We start from the raw sequence: 16728 nt of genomic DNA on the forward strand, positions 1-16728 counted from the left end.
AGACAGCGGGCGTGCTCCCCAGGTGTGATGGTAGTGCCACAAACCGAGATGGAGATATCAGGTTTAGGTAGGTTAGTAGATGGAAAAAACACCAATAGTTTAGATTTTGAAAGATTCAGTTTCCAATAGAGAGAGGACATGATGTTAGAGACAGTAGACAGTCACTGGTGTTTTCTAGTACAACAGGAGTGATATAACAGGAAGAATATACTGTAGTTAGGTTTTGTCAGCACAGAGATGGCACTAGAGACCAAACCTGCTCATAGTCTGTCCAATAGGAGCTGTGTATAGAGAAAAGAGGAGAGAACTGAACCCTGAGGAACCCCAACTACAAGAGGGAGAGGAGGGAAAGAGCCAGCAAATGATTCACTAATAGAGCGGTCAGAGAGATCAGAAGAAAAACAAGGGAGAACAGTGTCCTTAAGGCCATTTGACTGGAGCATGGTGAAGAATAGATGCAAAAATGATTCACTAATAGAGCGGTCAGAGAGATCAGAAGAAAAACAAGGGAGAACAGTGACCTTAAGGCCGTTTGATTGGAGCATGGTGAAGAATAGATGCAAAAAGAGAGGAAAGAGAAACACCGCACACTCAGGCTGCATATCCAATTATAAAAATCAATCGTTTATTGGTAAACCAGGGCTCCAGATAGCGACCAAAATGGTCGCCAATGCGACTTAGAATTTACAAATGGCGACAAGACTTTAGTCTTGTTGCCATTTGCAACTAGACTCGCCGCTGCAGCTCTTCAGTTAAATACAGCGGCGGGGCACAGGAGATGATAGTTTTCTGCCCTGCCGCCGATGTTCTTCTCAGCAGCGCAGTGGAGAAGGAGTCTCTCCCTCCCCCCTGTGCTGCTGCTGCCGCCAATAAGAAGAGTGACGGGAGGAGGGGTTAACTGCAGCGGATCGCAGCTTCCCGTCATAGAGGCCTCTGTATTTGTATTAACAGATCAGTTATCTTCATTGGTGGCACAGTGCGCCCCCAACACCCGAGTATAATAAACATTGGTGGTGCAGTGCGCCCCCCAACACCCCAGTATAATAAAAATTGGTGGCGCACTGCGCCCCCCGCCAACACCCCAGTATAATAAACATTGGTGGCACAGTGCGCCCCCCCCCCCCCCCCCCACACCACAGTATAATAAACATTGGCAGCGCAGTGCCAATGAGGGTTAAAAAATAAAATAAAATTAACTCACCTCCGCCAATTGATCGCGTAGCTGCCGATCTCTTGTTCTTTCTTCAGGACATGTCAAAGGACCTGTGGTGATGTCACCGAGCTCATCACATGGTCCATTACCATGGTGATGGATCATGTGATGGACCATGCGATGAGCGCAGCACAGGTCCTTTTCCTCACAGATGAAGACAGAAGAGAAGCCCAATGCAAATGGACTGATTCCCTAAGTGGGACCAAAGGGATTAAAACTTAACATTTAATCAAAGATACTTTAGAATAAATGGTACAAAAAAAGGACAATTACAAAACACAAATAGACAAGCCCGGGTGGGCCAAGGACAAAAGCACGGAAAAAAAACCAGTGTAAAAGAGGAACGTTCTCACCCAAGATGAACTTGATGTATGGTGCCAAGACGGGACATGATGGGAATTCTTCAATTCTGATAGGTGGTGATCACTGGAAACCATGCATACAGATGAACGTACAGTGGGTTGCTGGATAGTAGGCAAGGTCAGGAAATAGACCCTAAAAAGACCCTGAGGTGAGGGAAGGGGCTAGTCGACCCTGCCTACCTATACGGAGTACTTGCCCCGCAAGGAGCGACCGCGTCCAGATACCTATCCCTGGTGGGGGCTGGTATCCCTAGTGTACCCTAAAGAAGTCCCGACGTGTCACGTTTCAGTTGACAAAAACTCATCAGGGGAAGTGAAAATTACAGGGTAACATGCAAAAGGGAGCCTGTAGTTATAGCAACAATGGTAGCCAGGTGGGCTAGAAATGTATACATTTAAAGCTAAACAGGCTACAGGCTATGAGCTAGGCCGTTTCAGGCAAAAATGGCTCAAAAACTGTGCCCAGAAAACATCCCCCACACCATTACACCACCACCACCACCACCAGCCTGCACAGTGGTAACAAGGCATGATGGATACATGTTCTCATTCTGTTTACGCCAAATTCAGACTCTACCATTTGAATGTCAGAGACTCATCAGACCAGGCAACATTTTTCCAGTCTTCAACAGTCCAATTTTGGTGAGCTTGTGCAAATTTTAGCCTCTTTTTCCTATTTGTAGTGGAGATGAGTGGTACCTGGTGGGGTCTTCTGCTGTTGTAGCCCATCCGCCTCAAGGTGGGGCGTGTTGTGGCTTCACAAATGCTTTGCTGCATACCTCGGTTGTAACGAGTGGTTATTTCAGTCAATGTTGCTCTTCTATCAGCTTGAATCAGTCGGCCCATTCTTCTCTGACCTCTAGCATCAACAAGGCATTTTCGCCCACAGGACTGCCGCATACTGGATGTTTTTCCCTTTTCAAACCATTCTTTGTAAACCCTAGAAATGGTTGTGCGTGAAAATCCCAGTAACTGAGCAGATTGTGAAATACTCAGACCGGCCCATCTGGCACCAACAACCATGCCACGCTCAAAATTGCTTAAATCACCTTTCTTTCCAATTCTGACATTCAGTTTGGAGTTCAGGAGATTGTCTTGACCAGGACCACAACCCTACATACATTGAAACAACTGCCATGTGATTGGTTGACTAGATAATCGCATTAACCACTTCAACCCCGCTAGCTGAAACCCCTTCATGACCAGGCCACTTTTTACACTTCGGCACTACACTACTTTCACCGTTTATCGCTCGGTCATGCAACTTATCACCCAAATGAATTTTACCTCCTTTTCTTCTCACTAATAGAGCTTTCATTTAGTGGTATTTTATTGCTGCTGACATTTTTACTTTTTTTTGTTATTAATCAAAATGTACCGATTTTTTTGCAAAAAAATGACATTTTTCACTTTCAGCTGTAAAATTTTGCAAAAAAAAAAACGACATCCATATTTTTCGCCAAATTTATTGTTCTACATGTCTTTGATAAAAAAAAATGTTTGGGCAAAAAAAATGGTTTGGGTAAAAGTTATAGCGTTTACACACTATGGTACAAAAATGTGAATTTCCGCTTTTTGAAACAGCTCTGACTTTCTGAGCACCTGTCATGATTCCTGAGGTTCTACAATGCCCAAACAGTAGAAAAAACCCACAAATGACCCCATTTTGGAAAGTAGACACCCTAAGGTATTCGCTGACGGGCATAGTGAGTTCATGGAACTTTTTATTTTTTGTCACAAGTTAGCGGAACTCGCCATGCCCCTCACGGAATACCTTGGGGTCTCTTCTTTCCAAAATGGGGTCACTTGTGGCATAGTTATACTGCCCTGGCAATTTAGGGGCCCATATGTGTGAGAAGTACTTTGCAATCAAAATCTGTAAAAAATGACCGGTGAAATCCAAAAGGTGCACTTTGGAATGTGGGTCCCTTTGCCCACCTAGGCTGCAAAAAAGTGTCACACATCTCGTATCGCCGTACTCGAGAGAAGTTGGGGAATGTGTTTTGGGGTGTCATTTTACATATAACCATGCTGGGTGAGAGAAATATCTTGGCAAAAGACAACTTTTCCCATTTTTTTATACAAAGTTGGCATTTGACCAAGATATTTTTCTCACCCAGCATGGGTATATGTAAAATGACACCCCAAAACACATTCCCCAACTTCTCCTGAGTACGGCGATACCAGATGTGTGACACTTTTTTGCAGCCAAGGTGGGCAAAGGGGCACATATTCCAAAGAGCACCTTTCGGATTTTGCAGGCCATTTTTTACACATTTTGATTGCAAAGTACTTCTCACACATTTGGGCCCCTAAATTGCCAGGGAAGTATAACTACCCCACAAGTGACCCCATTTTGGAAAGAAGACACCCCAAGGTATTCCGTGAGGGGCATGGCGAGTTCCTAGAATTTTTAATTTTTTGTCACAAGTTAGCGGAAAATGATGATTTTTTTTTTTCCTTACAATGTCTCATATTCCACTAAGTTGCGACAAAAAATAAATTCTAGGAACACGCCATGCCCCTCACGGAATACCTTGGGGTGTCTTCTTTCCAAAATGGGGTCACTTGTGGCGTAGTTATACTGCCCTGGCAATTTAGGGGCCCATATGTGTGAGAAGTACTTTGCAATCAAAATGTGTAAAAAATGGCCTGCAAAATCCGAAAGGTGCTCTTTGGAATATGTGCTCCTTTGCCCACCTTGGCTGCAAAAAAGTGTCACACATCTGGTATCCCCGTACTCAGGAGAAGTTGGGGAATGTGTTTTGGGGTGTCATTTTACATATACCCATGCTGGGTGAGAAAAATATCTTGGTCAAATGCCAACTTTGTATAAAAAAATGGGAAAAGTTGTCTTTTGCCAAGATATTTCTCTCACCCAGCTGGACCCGATGCGTCCAGGAGGAGTAAATCAACCACCTCCCGGACGCATCGGTGCGTTAGGCGGTCGGGAGGTGGTTAATGAGAAATAGAACAGGTGTTCCTAATAATTCTTTAGGTGAGTGTATATAAACAATAAATAAATAAACATATTACAAAAAGTCCAAACTATTAAATTATTAAAAGATATCTCCTATGTGGTGAGCGCCGTAACAGAAATAAATAAATAAATAAAAACCTTGTCACCCCAAAAAATAGGTTAGGACTGTTCTATTATGGGCTGAACGCTTCACAAAATGCGAAATGCACGCGGCTTTTTTGGTGTTTTTTTTTTCTGCGTGCTAATGAATATCGCAATCCTTTTTTATGGTGACGAAAGAGAATCAAAATTTTGGTATCAAAACAACCCTAAGGCGATCTGATCGGCGTAGCGTTGTCATGATACCAAAATTTTTATTCGGTTTCGATTTGGCGACTAAAAATTTAATTTGGCTCCTAAATTTTTCAGTTCAGGAGCCAATGTCTACTAGGTATTTTGTTTTGTCTAGAGTACTGTAAACACAAAGCCCAAAAAATTAAAATATTGTATACAATAACAACATTGTGTGTGGATCAATGAAAAGTCCAACACACATACTCACAAACACCAAATACAAATATAAGAACATAAATAAGACCGCCTAATAAATATACAATTCATAAATATGGCATCAAAGACAGTGTAAGATACTTATCAAATAAAGGTATAGGCGATCATGGTGTGCGGGTAACACCTTATATTGGTACAGCCCCTTTAATGTGATGAAGGGAGTTTTCTCTTTGGCAGCCTCCGTCAAGGGTACCTGCCAGTACCCTTTGGTGAGGTCCAAAACCCAAAAAATACCGGGCTTGTCCTAACCTCTTGATAAGCTCATCCACCCGGGGCATGGGATACACATAGAATTTGGAAATTTCGTTTAGTTTACGAAAATAGTTACAGAACCGCAACGTCCCGTCCGGTTTGGGCATCAAAACTATGGGACTGGCCCACTCACTTTTAGACTCCTCAATAACGTCTAGTTCCAGCATTAGCTGCACTTCCTCCGAGGTTGCTTGTCATTGAGCCTCGGTTACCCGGTATGGTTTTAACCAGACTTTTGCCTGAGGCTCAGTGACAATGTCATGCTGAATTGTGGAAGTGCGTCCGGGGAGGTCTGAGAACACATCCGTGTTCCTGCTGATGAACTCCCTGGCCCCCTTAGTCTGTTTAGAGGAGAGGCTGTCAGCAATCTTCACTGTGGCAACCGCTTCCCCTGCATCAGAACGAGGGGCCGGAACCTCTTCGTGCGTCAGTACCGGTCTCCCTATCTTTCCAAGGTTTGAGTAAATTCACATGGTACACCTGCTCCGGTTTCGCTGCACTGGCTGGCGTACCTTGTAGTTTACATCTCCAACTTTTCAATTACTTCGTAGGGTCTCACTATCCATGGTCGGTACCAGAACCAAAAGCCGATCTCCCGGGTTAAAGATCCTGACCCAAGCCGGTAGATTACAGACCAGACTTTGAGCTCGCTGAGCTGCCTCCATATGCTCTCTTACAAGAGGCAACACTGTTTCCATACATTTCTGCATCTGAGTGACGTATTCAATAACACTTTTATATGGGGTGGGTTGTTACTCCCACGCCTCTTTGGCTATGTCCAACAGACCACTAGGATGTCTGCCATATATCAGTTCGAAGGGAGAGAACCCAGTAGAGGCCTGGGGCACCTCTCTTACTGCGAACATAAGATAAAGCAGAAGGAGGCCCCACTCTTTTTAACATGTTTTTTTATGTTTGGTTAAACCTTTCTACCAGGCCGTCAGTTTGCGGATGATAAACGGACGTCCGTAGCTGTTTGATGTGCAGTTTCCTCATGACCTTGGACATACAAGGGGTCCCCTGGTCAGTAAAAACCTCGGGAAAACATCTCCATTAGCTATAAGTTTGGCCATTGTATGTCACAGTGGCACCGCCTACGGATACCAAGTGGCGTAATCTAGTACGACCAAGATGTGTTGGTGTCCTCTAGCGGTATTCAGTACTTAAACCTATGAGGTCCATAGCGATTTTCTCAAATGGTACCGCGATGATTGGGAGAGGTACTAAGGAACTGCGGAAAAGGTCCTGGGGGCTAGTTGTTTGGCAGGTCGGGCAAGACTTGCAAAACTCGTCCACCTCGCTAAACACACTGGGCCAGTAAAACCACTGTAATATCCGGTCCTGTGTTTTCTGCATTCCCAGGTGACACCCGAGAACATGTTGGTGGGCTAACTCTAACATGAGTTTGCGATAAGACTGGGGCAACACTAACTGTTCAATATGTTCACCCCGCAGCTGGTTTACCCGAAACAGCATATTCTGATGAACTACAAAACGGGGAAACATCGACTCAGCCCCAGGTTGTTGTGGTTCACCATCAATTATTACCACATTCTCATGGGTCCAGATGTTGTGCTTTACGGAAATTTTCCCCGGAGATGTTGAAGTCTGCCAACTCAGGACCCGGTGGCAAGTCCTCCACGTCTACCACCATTACATTCAGTGGGGTTCTCGCCTCCTCTTCCACCAAAGTGGCGGTCACCCCTACTGCTGGCCTTTTGGCCTCAGGTTCCCAGTGTTCTGGCCTACCTCCTGAACGAGGCCAATCTCCTGGGTGTACCCCTGAATCACGGGTATCAGTAACTCTCACAACCGGCCATAGGGCCGGGATGCCCGGAAAGACTCTCCCTATTATGAGTTACCACAATTAGTGTCCATGGGCTCAACCCGATGAGGACAATCAGCCCTTACATGGCCAGGCTTCTGACACTGCCAGCAGACTAACGGAGCCAGGCCCATAGTGGGTACATCCCGGGTAGGTTTCAGCAGCTCAAATCTCGGGGCCTGGGGTGAAGATTTCTGGGATTTGACTGCCCCCTCCTAATAGAACCCCCCTGTAGATTCTTAGTAGCCTCATAGCGTTCCACCATCTCCAGGGCATTGCCAGGAGACACCTGGCCGATCCAGTGCTGGAGAGGGGGTGGCAAAGCCATCCAGAACATATCAGCTAATAGTCGATCCAGCATAGCCGTGGGACTCAGCACATCAGGCTGTAGCCACTTTTGCAAGAGGTGAAATAAGTCATAATACTGGGGACTGGTGGGCTCAGCCGGGTTAAACCACCCACTGATGTATCCGCGGGGCCCGGACCAAAAAATTCACCCCCAGCCTTGGCAAAATCTCACCCTTTACTTTCTGGAAGTCGGCCGTTTGATTTTATAGCAAGTCAAAATACACCTGCTGAGAATCAGATGCCAGGAACGGAGCAACGACCTCAACCCACTGGTCTCGGGGAAGTTTCTCCCTTGTAGCCACCTTCTCGCACATCGCCAGGTAGGTTTCGACGTCATTTAAGGGTGTCATCTTGGGAATTGTCGCACGGACCACTTTCCGGACATGATGGATGCTTTGGGATGTTCCTGCTGTCTGTATATCCATCACGTGTTGTAACAGCAGCTTGTTTGTTTCTTGCTGCTGCCTGTTAGCCTCGCATTGTTGCAGGTTGGTTTCTCTCTGCTGCTGGTTAGCCTCCACAAGAGCCTTCATTATGGCCTCCATTTTGTCGAGGGACACGGGTTGAAATTTAGCGGGTTTAATGCAAGACATACAACCGTGCCCGGAGCAAAAATTAAAAACAATACTTCGGAGATCACGCCTGCCTCACTGCGTTTGCCCGCATCCTCCACCAATTGTGGGGTTTCGCTCTGGTAGATAGGGTAAGCGGACGCAGTACAGAGGCAAAAGACAAGTTCTTAATGCAAAACTTCAGTGTTTATTCACACTTTAGGCAAAAGCAGAAAACAATACGTTACTTTGCAGTCTTGGTGTTTACTTCACACACAATGGAAAGTACATCTTGGTGTTACTTCTCACAAATTAAAAAGTTCATATAAGACAAGTCACCTCCAGCAGTCCACGGCAGGCTTTAGGGGGCCTGTTTCCTCGGCCCAAGGGTCTCAGCCCTCCAACCTGGCACCAAGCCTCAGATCCCAACACAGAGATCCTGCTGCTGAGCCTAGCTGCCTATTAAAGGACAGCCAGGTTCTGCCAAAAACACGGACCGGCAAGAAAGTACCTGTTTTCCCAGACCATTCCCCTCACTGTGTCACAGGTGTGAAAACCAGATTGTAGCGGATCAAGGAGAGAGTTAGCCAAGAGATAATGGATAGCGGAAGAGTAGATCAGTCGCTCAAGAAGTTTAGAGATGAAGGGAATTTTAGAGACAGGTCTATAGTTAGCTGTTCAGGATGAGTGAAGAGAAGGTTTCTTTAATAATGGGGTTATAACAGAATGTTTGAAAGAAAAGGGGAAGATACCAGAAAAGAGACAGAGAATGAAGATTTGGTTTAGGCGAGTGGTGACAGCTGGGGAGTGAGACTGGAGAAGGTGAGAGGAAAAGGGTCACTAGTGCATGTGGTGGGATGAGAAAAAGAGAGGAGCCTGGAGACTTTTTCTTATGTGACTGGGTTGAATGTGGAGAGTGAGCCACAGGAGAGGCGGGTGGGAAAGGGATCAATGACACAGGCTGGGAGCTGATTTCCTGCTGGATATTTTAAATGTTTTCTTTGAAGTAGGTGGCTAGATCGTCAGCACAGAGGTCTGTAATAGGTGCCTGCACGTTTGGACTAAAGAGGGAGTGAAAAGTGCGAAGGAGATTTTTCAGATAATAAGAAAGTTAGGAGATCAGGGTGGTAAAGTAGATCTGTTTGCAGAGGTGAAGGGCAGATTTGTAGGTTTGTTAACATGAATTTACAGTGGAAGAAATCTTGTGGTACGTGAGTTTTTCTCCATAGGCGTTCGGTGCTTCTGGAGCATCGCTGGAGGAAGCGATTGAAGGTGTAAGCCAGGGTTGCTTTTGTCTCTGTTTGGAGGTTATGAGTTTAGGGGGTGCTACTTCATCCAGGCTGCTTCTGAGGGTGTCATTACAGTGTTTTGGAGCTAGTTCTGGACAGGAGAGGGAGAAGAATGGGGAAAGTGATGACTGTAGAGAGTCTGCAAGTTTCTTAGTGTTAATGGCATGTAGATTTCTGACTGTGTGACAAGTAAGAGTATGCTGAGAAGGATGAGGACTTGTGACATCGAAGGAGAGAAGGTTGTGGTCAAAGAGCGAGAGAGGAGAGTTAGTGAAGTTGAAAATGGAGCAGAGCCAGAAAAAGACCAGGTCAAGTGTGATACAGTCTTTATGCGTCTGAGAGTTTGAAAGCTGTGAAAGTCCAAGACAGGAGGTTAGAGAGAGAAGCTCGGAAGTAGATGGAAAAATAGAGCTGTTTAAGGGGATGTTAAAATGGCCCAGAATGAGAGTTAGTAGCTCTGAGGACAAGAAGTGTGACAGCCAGGCTGCAAAGTGATCCAGGAGCTGGGTGGGTGAACTAGGGGTTGGCGATTTATCCCTAGGTTAGGCAGGAAAACCCTGCTGATCGTCTGTTTGGAAGTAACTCTGTCACTGGAAATGGATGTCACAACTACATAGACCACAAAATTATAGCCATTTGTACAAATACAGTGCAGCTTAAGAAGAACCAAAAGTCTTGTGAAGTCCGTTTGAAAAATCAGAATAGATCTAGAAGAGTACAAGCTTCTCTGTGTAATTAATTACATTAGAACTTAGAAATTAGAATAGTTGTTCACAGAAAAGATAGATTTAGGCTGGCAACCCTGTTTGCAGACAGAAGAATCAGAGGTTCCACCTGCAGCCTGTTACATCACATTCAGACACAAGTTTATGAGGAGGAGGAGGAGGGAAATGGGCAATCACATTAGAAACAAATAGAAGAATTCTTATTTTTTTTTACAGTTATTATTAGATATTAATGGAAGAACTGCTTAGACTTTTTTGTAAGCCATGACACTTTGCTTTCCTTTAACCTCTTCCTGTAAAAGCCGATGCCGGCGGATAAACCCTTTCTATGACGTGGTCAGCGCTGACCACGGCATAGAAGGTGTATGCGGTGGGTGAGGGACCCCATCGTGTCCCTGCGCTGCTGTGGCGGGGACCCAATGGGTGATAACGCAGCCTGATTCCATGCACAGGGTGCCCAATGCCTTGCACAGCATTGAGACCTGCCTTCTATGGGGGCCGAGGAGATCCAGCCCCAGGCTGGGTCTCCTAGGCAACCTGTTAGTGTATTACTCAGTGTAATACACTAACAAGCAATGCATTACAATACAGATGTATTGTAGTTCATTGCAGAGGGGATCAGATCCTCAAAAGTTCAAGTCCCAGAATGGGACCGAAATAAAGTAAAAAAAAAAAAGGGGGGGGGGTTTAATAAAAAAAAAAAAAAAAAGTTTCAAATAAAAGATTTTATAATAAAAAATAGAAAAAACACACATATTAGGTATCACCGCGTCCGAAACGACCGGCTCTATAAAAATATCACATAATCCACCCCGTCCTAAAAACACCATAAAAAAATAAAAACTGTGTAAAAAAAAAGAAGCTATTTTTGTCACCTTACATCACAAAATTTGCAACACCGAGCGATCAAAAAGGCGTATGCCCCCAAAATAGTACCAATCAAACTATCACCTCATCCAGCAAAAAATGAGACCCTTCCTAAGGAAATTGGTCATAGCTCTCAGACTATGAAGACACTAAAACATAATTTGTTTTGTTTCAAAAATGCTATTATTGTGTAAAACGTAAAAAAGAAAAAGTATACATATGAGGTATTCCCGCGTCTATAACTACTTGCTCTATAAAAATATCACATGACCTAATCCCTCAGGTGAACGCCAGAAAAATAAATTTAATCTGTGCCAAATTACCAATTTTTTGGTCACCTTGCCCCAAAAAGTGTAATAATGAATGATCAAAAAAATCATATGTACCCAAAAATGGTACTAACTCTTCCTGCAAAAAACGAGCCCCCTGCACAAGACGATCAGCAGAAAAATAAAAAAAAATGGCGTTCAGAAAATGGAGACATAAAAACATACAGTAATTTATCTTTTCAGCAATGCTTTATTATGTAAAACTGAAACAAACAAACAAAAAAAGTTAATATATTTGATATCATTGTGTCCGTTACAACCTGCTCTATAAAAATAGCATATGATCTAACCTGTCAGATGAATGTTGTAAAAAATAAAACCGGTGCCAAAACAGCCATTTTTTGGTTACCTTGCCTAACAAAAAATGTAATATAGAGCAATTAAAAATCATATGTACCCCAAAGTAGTACCAATAAAACTGCCACCTTATCCCATAGTTTCCAAAATGAGGTAACTTTTTGGGAGTTTCTACTGTAAGGATGCATCAGGGGGGCTTTAATTGGGACATGACATCTAAAAACCAGTCCAGCAAAATCTGCTTCCAAAAACCATATGGCGCTTCTTTTCTTCTGCCCCCTGCCGTGTGCCCTTAAAGGGACACTGACGGGCCCAATAATCATATTTAGGTATATATATGACAGTACAGGTCTTCTTATAAATACAGTAAACTGAAGTTTTATAACCTGGTAGAAGCGTCTTCATTCTGCCCAAGGGGTGGCGTTTCATCTCCACTTGCGCCCAGCCAGCCGCCCCCAACTGCCGTTTTGAAGCGCCGCCGAGCTCATCAATATTCACTTCGCTGGGCGGCTACTACTGTCCCCGACTGTACAAGATCCAGGCGTATGCCCAATACAATCCTATGGGCATCGGCCTCTAGTATTACCCCTTCTGAGGTGTAAGAGAGCAGCGCTCTGAAGCGCTGCTCTGAACAGTGCCCGGCGCATGCGCATACCGAAGAGGCTGAAGCAGCCTCGAAGATGCTGACTGAACGCAGGCGCAATGTGATCCCGGCCAGTGAGGGTGCCGGGCGCATGTGCTGAAGATAAGACGGAGGCCGATGCCCATAGGATTGTATTGGGCATGCGCCGGATCTTGTGCAGTCGGGGACAGTAGTAGCCGCCCAGTGAATATTGATGAGCTGGGCGGCGCTTCAAAACGGCAGTTGGGGGCGGCTGGCTGGGCGCAAGTGGAGATGAAACGCCGGCCCTCAGGCAGAATGAAGACGCTTCTACCAGGTTATAAAACTTCAGTTTACTGTATTTATAAGGTGGACAGAGGGGATACTTATATGATTTTAATACACTTTAGAGGACCGGTACTATCATATATATACCTAAATATGATTATTGGGCCTGTCAGTGTCCCTTTAAATCAGTTTACGACCACATGTGGGGTGTTTCTGTAAACTTCAGAATCAGGGTAATAAATATTAAGTTTTGTTTGGCTGTTAAACCCTGGATGTATTAAAAAAAAAAAAAAAAAAAAAGAACTAAAATGGGAAATCTGCCAAAAACTTGAAATTTAGAAATTTCATCTCCATTTCTTTTTAAATTCTTGTGGAACACCTAAAGGGTTAACAAAGTTTGGAAAATCAGTTTTGTGTAACTTGGGGGGTGTAGTTTCTACCATGGAGTCATTTATGCGGGGTTTCCCCTATGTAAGCCCCACAAAGTGACTTCAGACCTGAAGTGGTCCTTAAAAAGTGGGCTTTGAAAATTTTCTTAGAAATTTTAAGAATTGCTTCTAAAATTCTAAGCCTTATAATGTCCTAAAAATAAAAATAAATGACATTTACAAAATGATGCCAACATAAATTAGACATATGGGGAATGTTAAGTAATAAATATTTAATGAGGTATCACTTTCTGTTTTAAAAGCAGACATTAAAATTTAGAAAATGGCAAATGTTTCAAAAATTCTGGTAAATTTGGGATTTTTTTCATAAATAAAAGGTGAAATATATTGACTCAAATGTATGACTATCATGAAGTACAATGTGTCATTAGAAAACAATCTCAGAATGGCTTGGATAAGTAAGTGTTCCAAAGTTTTTACCACGTAAAATGACACGTCAGATTTGCAAAATATAGCCTGGGCAGGAGGGTGCAAAACTGGCCCGGGGTAGAAGGGGTAAATTTGACTGATTTGATCCCTGAAAGGTTAAATAAAATGATCTGTATGAAGGACAGGAGGTTGGGTGACATCATATTAAAGGGTGACTATATATACATTTACCTCCTGTCTGTATAAGGAACTCTTCCTAGTCCGCATTATTGAAAGCTGCCTGTTTGTATAAGGAAATATTCCTAGCCTGCATTATTGAGAGCTGCCTGTCTGTATAAGGAAATGTTCTTAGTCAGCATTATTATAATGAGAGCTGCAGCTATTCTTGTATGTATGCTTGAATGTATATAAAGCCCTGTATGGCAAGGAATAAATAGAACTATTACTGACATCATACTGCATGTGTCACTGATAAGTTCTCCAGGCCTGTCATCTGGGACAAAAGAAGGAATCAAGGTGCATTGAGAAGGAAATACTTAAGGCAAGATAGACTGTAATTAGACTACTGGCCAAGTCTAACAGATAAATTCATTAGGGAAGTATTTATCAGATATATCCTTTAGGGAAGGATAAACCGGAGGAATTCTTTTGGGAAGAATTCATATAGAGTCTGCACCTTGATTTCTCTCGTCACCCCTTGTCTATTGCTTCTTTTCTGTCGCTTTCTTATGCTTTCTGTTATGTTATGATGTTATGTAGCATTGAGTAATTTTTATGCTGAAAGTAAGCAGCAAATGATACTGTGAAAAATGTACTAACTTTATTGTGTGTGTCCTGGATGACCCTCTAACCCAGCAACTGGTGAACGCAAGTAACTATTTAAAGGGATTATACTAACAGACAGTTGAGCAGGAGGTTGTGCATAGACATGAGTCCTTCACAGTTCTGTACAGCCAGTCCTGGGGACAGTTTTGCTCTGCCTCCATCTCAATTCAGTTATATGACATGGGTGCAAAGCAAGGAAAGGTCTCTCCACCCCCTCCGAATGTAGGAGAAACATGTAAGGATTATGTAGACCGGGTCTGTGGAACTGATTATTATTTAGTTACTCCCTGGGTGGATAATATGGCAGGATGGACAGAGGGGATGAAGAGTATAAATTTGTTCCCTCAGCAAGGGGCTAATGACACCTTCCATATGGATATGGTTAAAAGGGTTATGTTTGGGTGACACTGAAGCTTACCCATATTATGGTCCAGACCCCCAGTGGGACATGCAGTATATGCTGTCGGGAGGGGAAAATTGCCTTACTTATGCACCATACTGGTATGATAGACCAAATAAAACGGTTCACAAGCAGAAGGCAGGGAACCAGGAGGGATATAAAAAGAAACATGAGTTAGAAAAAGAGTTGACAAGGAGTTCACTCCAGAAGCCCCTCCTCCCTATTTAGGAAATATCCCACAGATATATCCATCCCTTCCAATAGATGACTTAGATTAAAAAGGAAGTACTTTGAGGCCCTGGTATTATTAAATTGGCTCAAAAGGGAAGAAGGGATAGGAGGAGAAGAGATAACACTCCAGAGTCCTTTCACGGTGCACACATCTTCTTCAAAGCATCTGTTGGGAGATAGTTCAGACGCTGCCCACAGCGCAGCTCCCTGCCCCCCTTCTTCTCCTCATTACATTGCATAGACAGAGCTCCGGTGACAGCAGAAAAGAGAGAGGGGTGGCTCCTGAGCTAAGAAGAAGTTTGTGGCAGCTTGGGATTGACCTTGTTAAAGGAACCTGTTGAAGTAGACAATATTAATAAGATTTTTATTATACCCATAGCCCCTGTGGTTCCAGACGTACCATCTCTGCTATCAGCTATTCCTGCCCATGCAGAGTTTTTCTCTGTTATTGATTTGATGAATGCATTTTTTTTCTGTCCCAATTGACAAGGCCACTTTTTGCCTTCACATTTAAATTTCGCCAGTATACTGGTGTAGAATGCCTCAGGGTTATGTAGACTCCCCAGTAGTCTACTCCATTGTCCTGCAAGTTACACTGCACCCTTGGACTGCCCCTCATGGTTCTGTCCTTCTACAATATGTGGACGATCTCCTCATATGTAGTCCTACTCGGGAGGCCTGCCAGGCAGACTGTGTTAGTTTACTACTGTGATTATGTGAAAGTGGTCACAAAGTTTCTAGGAAGAAATGACAATGGTGTCTTGATTGTCATATGTTGTTGCATCCAATGTATCCCTTCCCTCATACAGATGTTTTGTGTAATGTGTCCAAAACACACAGACCCTGGACAATCATATGCTACTTACCTTTCTATGAGAGAAAGAAGATAAGTGATATTCATGACTTAAGAGGGGATTGAATGAAGGACAGGAGGTTGGGTGACATCATATTAAAGGGTGACTATATATACATTTACCTCCTGTCTGTATAAGGAACTCTTCCTAGTCCGCATTATTGAAAGCTGCCTGTCTGTATAAGGAAATGTTCCTAGTCTGCATTATTGAGAGCCGCCTGTCTGTATAAGGAAATGTTCTTAGTCAGCATTATTATAATGAGAGCTGCAGCTATTCTTGTATGTATGCTTGAATGTACATAAAGCCCTGTATGGAAAGGAATAAATAGAACTATTACTGACATCATACTGCATGTGTCACTCTCTAGGCCTGTCTTCGGGGACAAAGGAAGGAATCAAGGTGCATTGAGAAGGAAATACTCTTTCAATCCCATAGGCTGGTTTCACACGGTCGTTGGGGGGTGCGTTGCGGGAAAAGATGCGGGTGCTTTGCAGGAATATGCATGATTTTTCCCCGCGAGTGCATAGCGGTTTAATGCTTTTTGCACGCGTGTGAGAAAAATTGCCATGTTTGGTAACCAGATCCGAACCTCTTAACAGAAATTCGGGTTTGGGTTCAGTATTCTGTAAATATTATTATTTTCCCTTACAACATGGTTATAAGGGGAAATAATAGCATTCTTTAATTCAGAATGCTTAGTAGAAGGTCAATTGAGGGTTAAAAAAAATTAACTCACCTCCTCCAATTGATTGCGTAACTGCCGGTCTCCTGTTCTTTCTTTAGGATCTGTCAAAAGACCTGTGGTGACGTCACGGAGCTCATCACATGGTCCATCACCATGGTGATGGATCATGTGATGTAGCATGTGATGAGCACAATGATGTCACCACAGGTCCTTTGACAGGTCCTGAAGAAAGAACAGGAGACCGGCAGCTACGCGATCAATTGGAGGAGGTGAGTTAATAATTTTTTTATTTTTTAACCCTCAATTGACCTTCTACTAAGCATTCTGTGTGAATAAACTTTCATCCTAGAAACCATGAGTGAAAATAGCACTGCGTCCGCACTTGCTTGCAATTTTCACGCAGCCCTATTCACTTCTATGGGGCCTGTGTTGCGTGAAA

The 16728-nt window shown here is 43.6% G+C and overlaps 1 protein-coding gene across 3 annotated transcripts in view; it reads right to left on the reverse strand.

Moving 5' to 3' along the window:
- Positions 1–16728, reverse strand: part of STX17 (syntaxin 17) — a 143276-nt gene that overhangs the window by 27223 nt on the left and 99325 nt on the right. The gene's annotated exons all lie outside the window — the stretch shown is intronic.

The sequence above is a fragment of the Bufo gargarizans genome, chromosome 5 (assembly GCF_014858855.1).
Source record: "Bufo gargarizans isolate SCDJY-AF-19 chromosome 5, ASM1485885v1, whole genome shotgun sequence".
Classification (NCBI taxonomy): Eukaryota; Metazoa; Chordata; class Amphibia; order Anura; family Bufonidae; genus Bufo; species Bufo gargarizans.